Raw genomic sequence first — 10,000 nt, 5'->3', positions numbered from 1 at the left:
CCGACTTGTCATTTCAGCTATCAGGTCGTATGGTTCCATTACATTCCTTGCCGCTAACTGCATGAATCAGCTTTGGCTTATGTGCATGAATTTCGCACCTGGCAAACGCCACTCTGTCGAGAGGGGGCACAGCTTTTTCTAGGAACTTAAAATGGACAGACATATGCTGAATACTAACACACCTAATTGCTTTTCTGCATGGCATGCAATAACGCTGTTTTCTTGAATGTACTTACTTATACCTTGTCTGCAATACATGTCATCCATACATGAAGATTTAAATGTCTGGTCTATCTACTTATGTACATATCCTGAGGGCGTGTTTCCATTAAGATCACTTAGATCCCATTTTTCTACCTGCCCGACCGCTATACCTCCTGAGTGAGGCGTCGGCTGCAGCAGGGTGTAGTTGATCCCAGGAATACACTTCCCCTCTGAATATAAATTCTTCTATGTACAGTTTGCAAGGTATATCTGACTAGCTTATCCCGCTTGTTATAAAGCTGTCATCACTTTCTTAGATCCCTTACTACGTTTTACCTGCCCAGCAATTACCTCTTCACAGAGGTGCTGTGTGCAGCTGGGTGTAGGAAGTGTGACAGGCTTTACTAAAGTCAGCTTTGTATTGTGCTGCATTTACATATTGCGCAACTTGTTCCGCACATCCCCTGACCGGTCAGGTTTTGTATATTGGACTCGGAAGGTCCCATATATATATATATCTCCTATATATCTATATATATATAAATATCTCTCCTATATATATATATCTCTAATATATATATATATATATATATAACTCTTATATATATTTATATATCTTCCTAACTTATATACTTATATATATCTCTATATATATATATATCTCTATATATATATATATTATATATATATATATATATCTCTATATAATATATATATCTCTATATCTCTATATATATATATATATATATATATATATCTATATATATATAATATCTCTATATATATATATATATATATATATATATATATATCTCTATATATATATATATATATATCTCTATATATATATATATATATATATATATATATATATATATCTCTATATATATATATATATATATATATATATATATCTCTATATATATATATATATATATATATATATATATATATATATCTCTATATATATATATATATATATATATATATATCTCTATATATATATATATATATATATATATATATCTCTATATATATATATATATATATATATATCTCTATATATATATATATATATATATATATATATATATATATATCTATATATATATATATATATATATATATATATATATATATATCTCTATATATATATATATATATATATATATATATATATATATATATCTATATATATATATATATATATATATATATATATCTCTATATATATCTCTATATATATATATATATATATATCTCTATATATATATATATATATATATCTCTATATATATCTCTATATATCTCTATATATATATATCTGTGCATGCATTCTCACCACCATACTTTAACTGCCAGGGTGCTATCAGGGAGTATATAACAGCAAGCAAAACAAAGCACTCACTGGTCTTTTGACATCAAAGTGAAAAATTGAATTAGTGACGTTTCAGAAGCTCTAGTGTCCCTTTTTCTGACAAACACAAAGTGCAAATGAACAAACTTATAAAGGCCTACATCTCCCTCCCCCAGATCAAACTCCAATCACAGGAGAACGTGTGCAAAACTAAGACTCTTCATACAAAGAAAATATATATCTATATCATTCAAATATATGTGTGTACATGTGGAAAATAACCATCTTATTTTGTGTTATAATATTAATCTGATCGAAAACATGTGAAGAGTTGTATATAAGCACTGATCCTACCCATCTGTTAACATCCCAAGCCACAACATGCCCCAGCTGTAGGTGAATGGAACATTCCCAAACCTGCATTCATTACGTAGGCAACAGATCCTACCGCCCATCTCATCTGTATGGTTAAAGTGCGTTGCCACGGATACGCTTGTAAATACACAATGTAGTCACTCCCCTTGCGTGTCATGTTTGAAATCGGCCCATATTGTAATAAACACACTTACTCCGGGCATGACATCAAGATAAATCTGGCATCAATATGCCACTAGTGTGAATTGCACTTACTGTGCATATGAAAAACTCAAAATCATGTGTGTCTTACCGGGTCGTCACTGCGAGTCAGGAGCACCCCCCCTTTTTTCTCTTGTTAAGTGTATCCAGTCCACGGATCATCCATTACTTATGGGATATTAACTCCTCCCCAACAGGAAGTGCAAGAGGATTCACCCAGCAGAGCTGCTATATAGCTCCTCCCTTAACTGCCATTACCAGTCATTCTCTTGCACCCAACGAATAGATAGGATGTGTGAGAGGACTGTGGTGATTATACTTAGTTTCATACCTTCAATCAAAAGTTTGTTATTTTATAATAGCACCGGAGTGTGTTATTCCTTCTCTGGTAGAATTTGAAGAAGAATCTACCTGAGTTTTTCTATGATTTTAGCCGGAGTAGTTAAGATCATATTGCTGTTTCTCGGCCATCTGAGGAGAGGTAAACTTCAGATCAGGGGACAGCGGGCAGATTAATCTGCAAAGAGGTATGTAGCAGCTTATTATTTTCTGACAATGGAATTGATGAGAAAATTCTGCCATACCGATATAATGTAAACTCAGCCTTAAATGCAGTAGCAGCAACTGGTATCAGGCTGTCATGTATGTATATTTTACACTTCAGTATTCTGGGGAATGGCACTTCACTGGAATTATACTGTATGCATAAAACTTTAGCCTAATTTGCAGGGACTAGCAACAGGCTTTTTAATAACACTCTATTTAATGTTAAACGTTTTTTGCTGGCATGTAAAATCGTTTAATTTTCTGAGGTACTGGGTGAAAAAATGTTTTGGGCACTATTTTTTCCACTTGGCAGTCGTTTTATTTAATTTATGACAGTTTACTGATCTCTCTCACTGTTATGTGTGAGGGGGAGGGGCCTTTTTTGGTGCTTTTGCTACGCATCAAAAAATTCAGTCAGAAGTTTATTGTCTTCCCTGCATGATCCGGTTCATCTCTACAGAACTCAGGGGTCTTCAAAACTTGTTTTGAGGGAGGTAATCACTCACAGCAGAGCTGTGAGATTGTAGTTGACTGTGATAAAAAAAAACAAAACGTTTATTTCTGTATTTTTTTTTTTCTGCTATCAGGGTTAGTTATCCTTTGCTAATGGGAGCAATCCTTTGCTAAAATTGTGTTTTTTACAAAGATTTGATGCTATAACTTTTCAGTTTATTAATTTTCAACTGTCATAACTTTTTCTGTGCTTCTTATAGGCACAGTACGTTTTCATATTATAGTAAATTACTTGAAAAGTATTTCCAAGTTGCTAGTTTATTTGCTAGTGTGTTAAACATGTCTGATTCAGAGGAAGATATCTGTGCTATATGTGCTAAAGTCAAAGTGGAGCCCAATAGAAATTTATGTACTAACTGTATTGATGCTACTTTAAATAAAAGTCAATCTGTACAAATTGAACATATTTCACCAAACAACGAGGGGAGAGTTATGCCGACTAACTCTCCTCACGTGTCAGTACCTGCATCTCCCGCTCGGGAGGTGCGTGATATTGTAGCGCCGAGTACATCTGGGCGGCCATTACAAATCACATTACAGGATATGGCTACTGTTATGACTGAAGTTTTGGCTAAATTACCAGAACTAAGAGGTAAGCGTGATCACTCTGGGGTGAGAACAGAGTGCGCTGATAATATTAGGGCCATGTCAGACACTGCGTCACAATTTGCAGAACATGAGGACGGAGAGCTTCATTCTGTGGGTGACGGTTCTGATCCAAACAAACTGGATTCAGATATTTCAAATTTTAAATTTAAGCTGGAAAACCTCCGTGTATTACTAGGGGAGGTGTTAGCGGCTCTGAATGATTGTAACACAGTTGCAATACCAGAGAAAATGTGTAGGTTGGATAAATATTTTGCGGGTACCGGCGAGTACTGACGTTTTTCCTATACCTAAGAGACTTACTGAAATTGTTACTAAGGAGTGGGATAGACCCGGTGTGCCGTTCTCACCCCCTCCGATATTTAGAAAGATGTTTCCAATAGACGCCACCACACGGGACTTATGGCAAACGGTCCCTAAGGTGGAGGGAGCAGTTTCTACTTTAGCTAAGCGTACCACTATCCCGGTGGAGGATAGCTGTGCCTTTTCAGATCCAATGGATAAAAAGTTAGAGGGTTACCTTAAGAAAATGTTTGTTCAACAAGGTTTTATATTGCAACCTCTTGCATGCATTGCGCCTGTCACGGCTGCAGCAGCATTTTGGTTTGAGTCTCTGGAAGAGACACTTGAATCAGCTCCATTAGATGAGATTACACACAAGCTTAAAGCCCTTAAGTTAGCTAACTCATTTATTTCAGATGCCGTAGTACATTTAACTAAACTTACGGCTAAGAATTCCGGATTCGCCATTCAGGCACGCAGAGCACTGTGGCTAAAATCCTGGTCAGCTGACGTTACTTCTAAATCTAAATTGCTTAATATACCTTTCAAAGGGCAGACCTTATTCGGGCCCGGGTTGAAAGAAATTATCGCTGACATTACAGGAGGTAAAGGCCATGCCCTGCCTCAAGACAGAGCCAAACCTAAGGCTAGACAGTCTAATTTGCGTTCCTTTCGTAATTTCAAAGCAGGAGCAGCATCAACTTCCTCTGCACAAAAACAGGAAGGAGCTGTTGCTCGCTACAGACAAGGCTGGAGACCTAACCAGTCCTGGAACAAGGGCAAGCAGGCCAGGAAACCTGCTGCTGCCCCTAAGACAGCATGAATCGAGGGCCCCCGATCCGGGAACGGATCTAGTGGGGGGCAGACTTTCTCTTTTCGCCCAGGCTTGGGCAAGAGATGTCCAGGATCCCTGGGCGTTAGAGATCATATCTCAGGGATACCTTCTAGACTTCAAATTCTCTCCCCCAAGAGGGAGATTTCATCTGTCAAGGTTGTCAACAAACCAAATAAAGAAAGAGGCGTTTCTACGCTGCGTACAAGATCTTTTATTAATGGGAGTGATCCATCCGGTTCCGCGGTCGGAACAAGGACAAGGGTTTTACTCAAATCTGTTTGTGGTTCCCAAAAAAGAGGGAACTTTCAGGCCAATCTTGGATTTAAAGATCCTAAACAAATTCCTAAGAGTTCCATCGTTCAAAATGGAAACTATTCGGACAATTTTACCCATGATCCAAAAGGGTCAGTACATGACCACAGTGGATTTAAAGGATGCTTACCTTCACATACCGATTCACAAAGATCATTACCGGTATCTAAGGTTTGCCTTTCTAGACAGGCATTACCAGTTTGTAGCTCTTCCATTCGGATTGGCTACGGCTCCGAGAATCTTCACAAAGGTTCTGGGTGCTCTTCTGGCGGTACTAAGACCGCGAGGAATTGCGGTAGCTCCGTACCTAGACGACATTCTGATACAAGCTTCAAGCTTTCAAACTGCCAAGTCTCATACAGAGTTAGTACTGGCATTTCTAAGGTCGCATGGATGGAAGGTGAACGAAAAGAAGAGTTCTCTCTTTCCACTCACAAGAGTTCCCTTCTTGGGGACTCTTATAGATTCTGTAGAAATGAAGATTTACCTGACAGAAGACAGGTTAACAAAGCTTCAAAATGCATGCCGTGTCCTTCATTCCATTCAACACCCGTCAGTAGCTCAATGCATGGAGGTGATCGGCTTAATGGTAGCAGCAATGGACATAGTACCCTTTGCACGTCTACATCTCAGACCGCTGCAATTGTGCATGCTAAGTCAGTGGAATGGGGATTACTCAGACTTGTCCCCTACTCTGAATCTGGATCAAGAGACCAGAAATTCTCTTCTATGGTGGCTTTATCGGCCACATCTGTCCAGGGGGATGCCATTCAGCAGGCCGGACTGGACAATTGTAACAACAGACGCCAGCCTACTAGGTTGGGGCGCTGTCTGGAATTCTCTGAAGGCTCAGGGATTATGGAATCAGGAGGAGAGTCTCCTACCAATAAACATTCTGGAATTGAGAGCAGTTCTCAATGCCCTTCTGGCTTGGCCCCAGTTAACAACTCGGGGGTTCATCAGGTTTCAGTCGGACAACATCACGACTGTAGCTTACATCAACCATCAGGGAGGGACAAGAAGCTCCCTAGCAATGATGGAAGTATCAAAGATAATTCGCTGGGCAGAGTCTCACTCTTGCCACCTGTCAGCAATCCACATCCCGGGAGTGGAGAACTGGGAGGCGGATTTCTTAAGTCGTCAGACTTTTCATCCGGGGGAGTGGGAACTTCATCCGGAGGTCTTTGCCCAAATACTTCAACGTTGGGGCAAACCAGAGATAGATCTCATGGCGTCTCGACAGAACGCCAAGCTTCCTCGTTACGGGTCCAGATCCAGGGATCCGGGAGCGGTTCTGATAGATGCTTTGACAGCACCTTGGACCTTCGGGATGGCTTATGTGTTTCCACCCTTCCCGATGCTTCCTCGATTGATTGCCAGAATCAAACAGGAGAGAGCATCAGTGATTCTAATAGCGCCTGCATGGCCACGCAGGACTTGGTATGCAGATCTAGTGGACATGTCATCCTGGCCACCTTGGTCGCTACCTCTGAAACAGGACCTTCTGATCCAGGGTCCCTTCAAACATCAAAATCTAATTTCTCTGAAGCTGACTGCTTGGAAATTGAACGCTTGATTTTATCAAAACGTGGTTTTTCTGAGTCAGTTATTGATACCTTAATACAGGCTAGGAAGCCTGTTACCAGAAAGATTTACCATAAGATATGGCGCAAATACTTATATTGGTGCGAATCCAAGAGTTACTCATGGAGTAAGGTTAGGATTCAGAGGATATTGTCTTTTCTACAAGAAGGTTTAGAAAAGGGTTTATCCGCTAGTTCCTTAAAGGGACAGATTTCAGCTCTGTCCATTCTTTTACACAAACGTCTGTCAGAAGTTCCGGACGTTCAAGCTTTTTGTCAGGCTTTAGCTAGGATCAAGCCTGTGTTTAAAACTGTTGCTCCACCATGGAGTTTGAACTTAGTTCTTAATGTTTTACAGGGGGTTCCGTTTGAACCCCTTCATTCCATTGATATCAAGTTGTTATCTTGGAAAGTTCTGTTTTTAATGGCGATTTCCTCGGCTCGAAGAGTCTCTGAGTTATCTGCCTTACATTGTGATTCTCCTTATCTGATTTTTCATTCAGACAAGGTAGTTCTGCGTACTAAACCTGGGTTCCTACCTAAGGTGGTCACTAACAGGAATATCAATCAAGAGATTGTGGTTCCATCTTTGTGTCCTAATCCTTCTTCGAAAAAGGAACGTCTGCTACACAATCTAGATGTAGTCCGTGCCCTGAAATTTTATCTACAGGCAACTAAGGATTTTCGACAAACGTCTTCCCTGTTTGTCGTTTATTCTGGTCAGAGGAGAGGTCAAAAAGCTTCGGCTACCTCTCTCTCCTTTTGGCTTCGTAGCATAATACGGTTAGCCTATAAGACTGCTGGACAGCAGCCTCCTGAAAGAATTACAGCATATTCTACTAGAGCTGTGGCTTCCACTTGGGCCTTTAAGAATGAGGCTTCTGTTGAACAGATTTGCAAGGCTGCAACTTGGTCTTCTCTTCATACTTTTTCCAAATTTTACAAATTTGACACTTTTGCTTCTTCGGAGGCTGTTTTTGGGAGAAAGGTTCTTCAGGCAGTGGTTCCTTCCATATAAAGAGCCTGCCTGTCCCTCCCGTCATCCGTGTACTTTAGCTTTGGTATTGGTATCCCATAAGTAATGGATGATCCGTGGACTGGATACACTTAACAAGAGAAAACATAATTTATGCTTACCTGATAAATTTATTTCTCTTGTAGTGTATCCAGTCCACGGCCCGCCCTGTCACTTTAAGGCAGGTAATTTTTCCATTAAACTACAGTCACCACTGTACCCTATGGTTTTCCTTTCTCTGCATGTTTTCGGTCGAATGACTGGTAATGGCAGTTAAGGGAGGAGCTATATAGCAGCTCTGCTGGGTGAATCCTCTTGCACTTCCTGTTGGGGAGGAGTTAATATCCCATAAGTAATGGATGATCCGTGGACTGGATACACTACAAGAGAAATAAATTTATCAGGTAAGCATAAATTATGTTTTTTACATTTTTATAGGTCATTAGGGCCACACCTCCTCGCTCATAGGCTAGAGCCCTACACACACAACACACGTCAGACTGCATCCAAAAGCATAAATACCAAAATAATGACCGCCAATCAAAACAGCAACAATCACAGATGTCAGTATATATATATAATACATCTTCCAGCTTAACCCACCAATTGCCGACAGCCTGGGTGCAAAGATATGGCAAAATACAGGAACAGACGTTTGCACTCACAGGTCTTTGTTCAAACTTTTAATGTGGAACGTTTTCGGGGTATTATAACCCCATCATCAGCATACAACAGTGACAATAATCAAACATTTTATAGTGTTTTACAACCAAAGTGTACCAATCACAAACCTCACATCTCCCCCAGCTTTCGCAGCAAGATTATCGGCAGTGGAACGCATAATGCGTTCCACCGTCTTGGCTACTACCGGAAGTTTGAAATGTCACTTCCGGTTTAGTGCAAATTACGAATTTTATGCATTTAAACAACAAATCTCAAAAAATACTCAAAAAAACCTGATTAGCTTCCAGGTTATATACATCATGTGTCGGTGTGGAGTGATAAGTGCTTAAAACTATCAACATTGTTAATATACTCCATTTATCGTGTCAAACTGTGTGGTGTATGTGTACATTGTTATGACAACCGTTGTCATGGAAACAACAATAGACAGCTGCTCAAATGCATACATACATTTAAAGTGAATAACACAGACTATATATATTTAAAAATTTTAAGACGGGATATGATAAATACCTAATCCCTAAGGTGGAACATATCGAAGGAAATTAAAATCAAATTCAAATTGGATTACATTGTTGTGCCATTAATAGCCCATCCCCAATATTTATAATGTGTTAATGGATAACTCTAAACTTCATGTAGAATTACAAGTGATGAATATGAGCTGGGATAAGGCTGAACTAACTACAAGCACTGAGATGAATAGGAAGGCTAATGTGACTGATTTAAACCTATGTATGCAGTGCACACCTCTGTCTACCTTGAGACCAAATGTGATATCGCCGTCCATACATTATATCAATATTGTATCTAAGAATAAATACTTTGTAAGGTGGATGATACATATAAACCGTATCAATGGAAAAATGTATTCATAGACTTGACGGCAGATAGGCTACCTAAGAAACTGGACAGGTTATGTCAGTCAATAACTATATTAGTTAGATCGAGGATAGCCATGTTACCTGTCCAATATATCTAATAGGTGTTAGGTAGCTACCATCCCGATATAAATTGTGGGGTTCATTTGAGGATATATGTCTAACCCACGTCAGGATCGTATATCTATGATAGATAGTGTAAATCGCACTTAATACTTGCTATCGATTGATAAATATTTTTCAAACATAACGAAGAATTGTAAATTTAAGGTAAAGACTACATGCAACAATTATTGTCCTATATTTCACACAAAGTTCCATGTTGCCTAGACTATTAAGATTTAGGTGCAGATGTGAGTAATTAACACAGGTAGGCCAGGCTTCCACGTTATGTATTGGAATCAAAAATGATCCCAACCCACAGTGCTGAGAGAACAATGCGGGGAACCCCCTACAAAAAAAGGGGACACCGCGAAGTGCAACTCAGAGCCACCATGCCACCCCGGTTGTACCCCAAGTCGGTAGCACACTACAATAGATTTTTAAAGTCTGGCATAGTATTCAGGCCACCAGGTATGATAGTCCCTAGGCGGAACATCCACTGTG

The 10,000-nt window shown here is 39.2% G+C and overlaps 1 protein-coding gene across 1 annotated transcript in view; it reads left to right on the top strand.

The window, feature by feature from the left end:
* The window catches only part of DNA2 (DNA replication helicase/nuclease 2), a 545,240-nt gene that overhangs the window by 33,717 nt on the left and 501,523 nt on the right, over nt 1-10,000 (top strand). The window lies entirely within an intron of this gene.

The sequence above is a fragment of the Bombina bombina genome, chromosome 9 (assembly GCF_027579735.1).
Source record: "Bombina bombina isolate aBomBom1 chromosome 9, aBomBom1.pri, whole genome shotgun sequence".
NCBI lineage: Eukaryota > Metazoa > Chordata > Amphibia > Anura > Bombinatoridae > Bombina > Bombina bombina.
The sequence above is the reverse complement of the archived record's forward strand: the minus strand, read 5'-3'. Positions and strand labels throughout refer to the sequence as shown.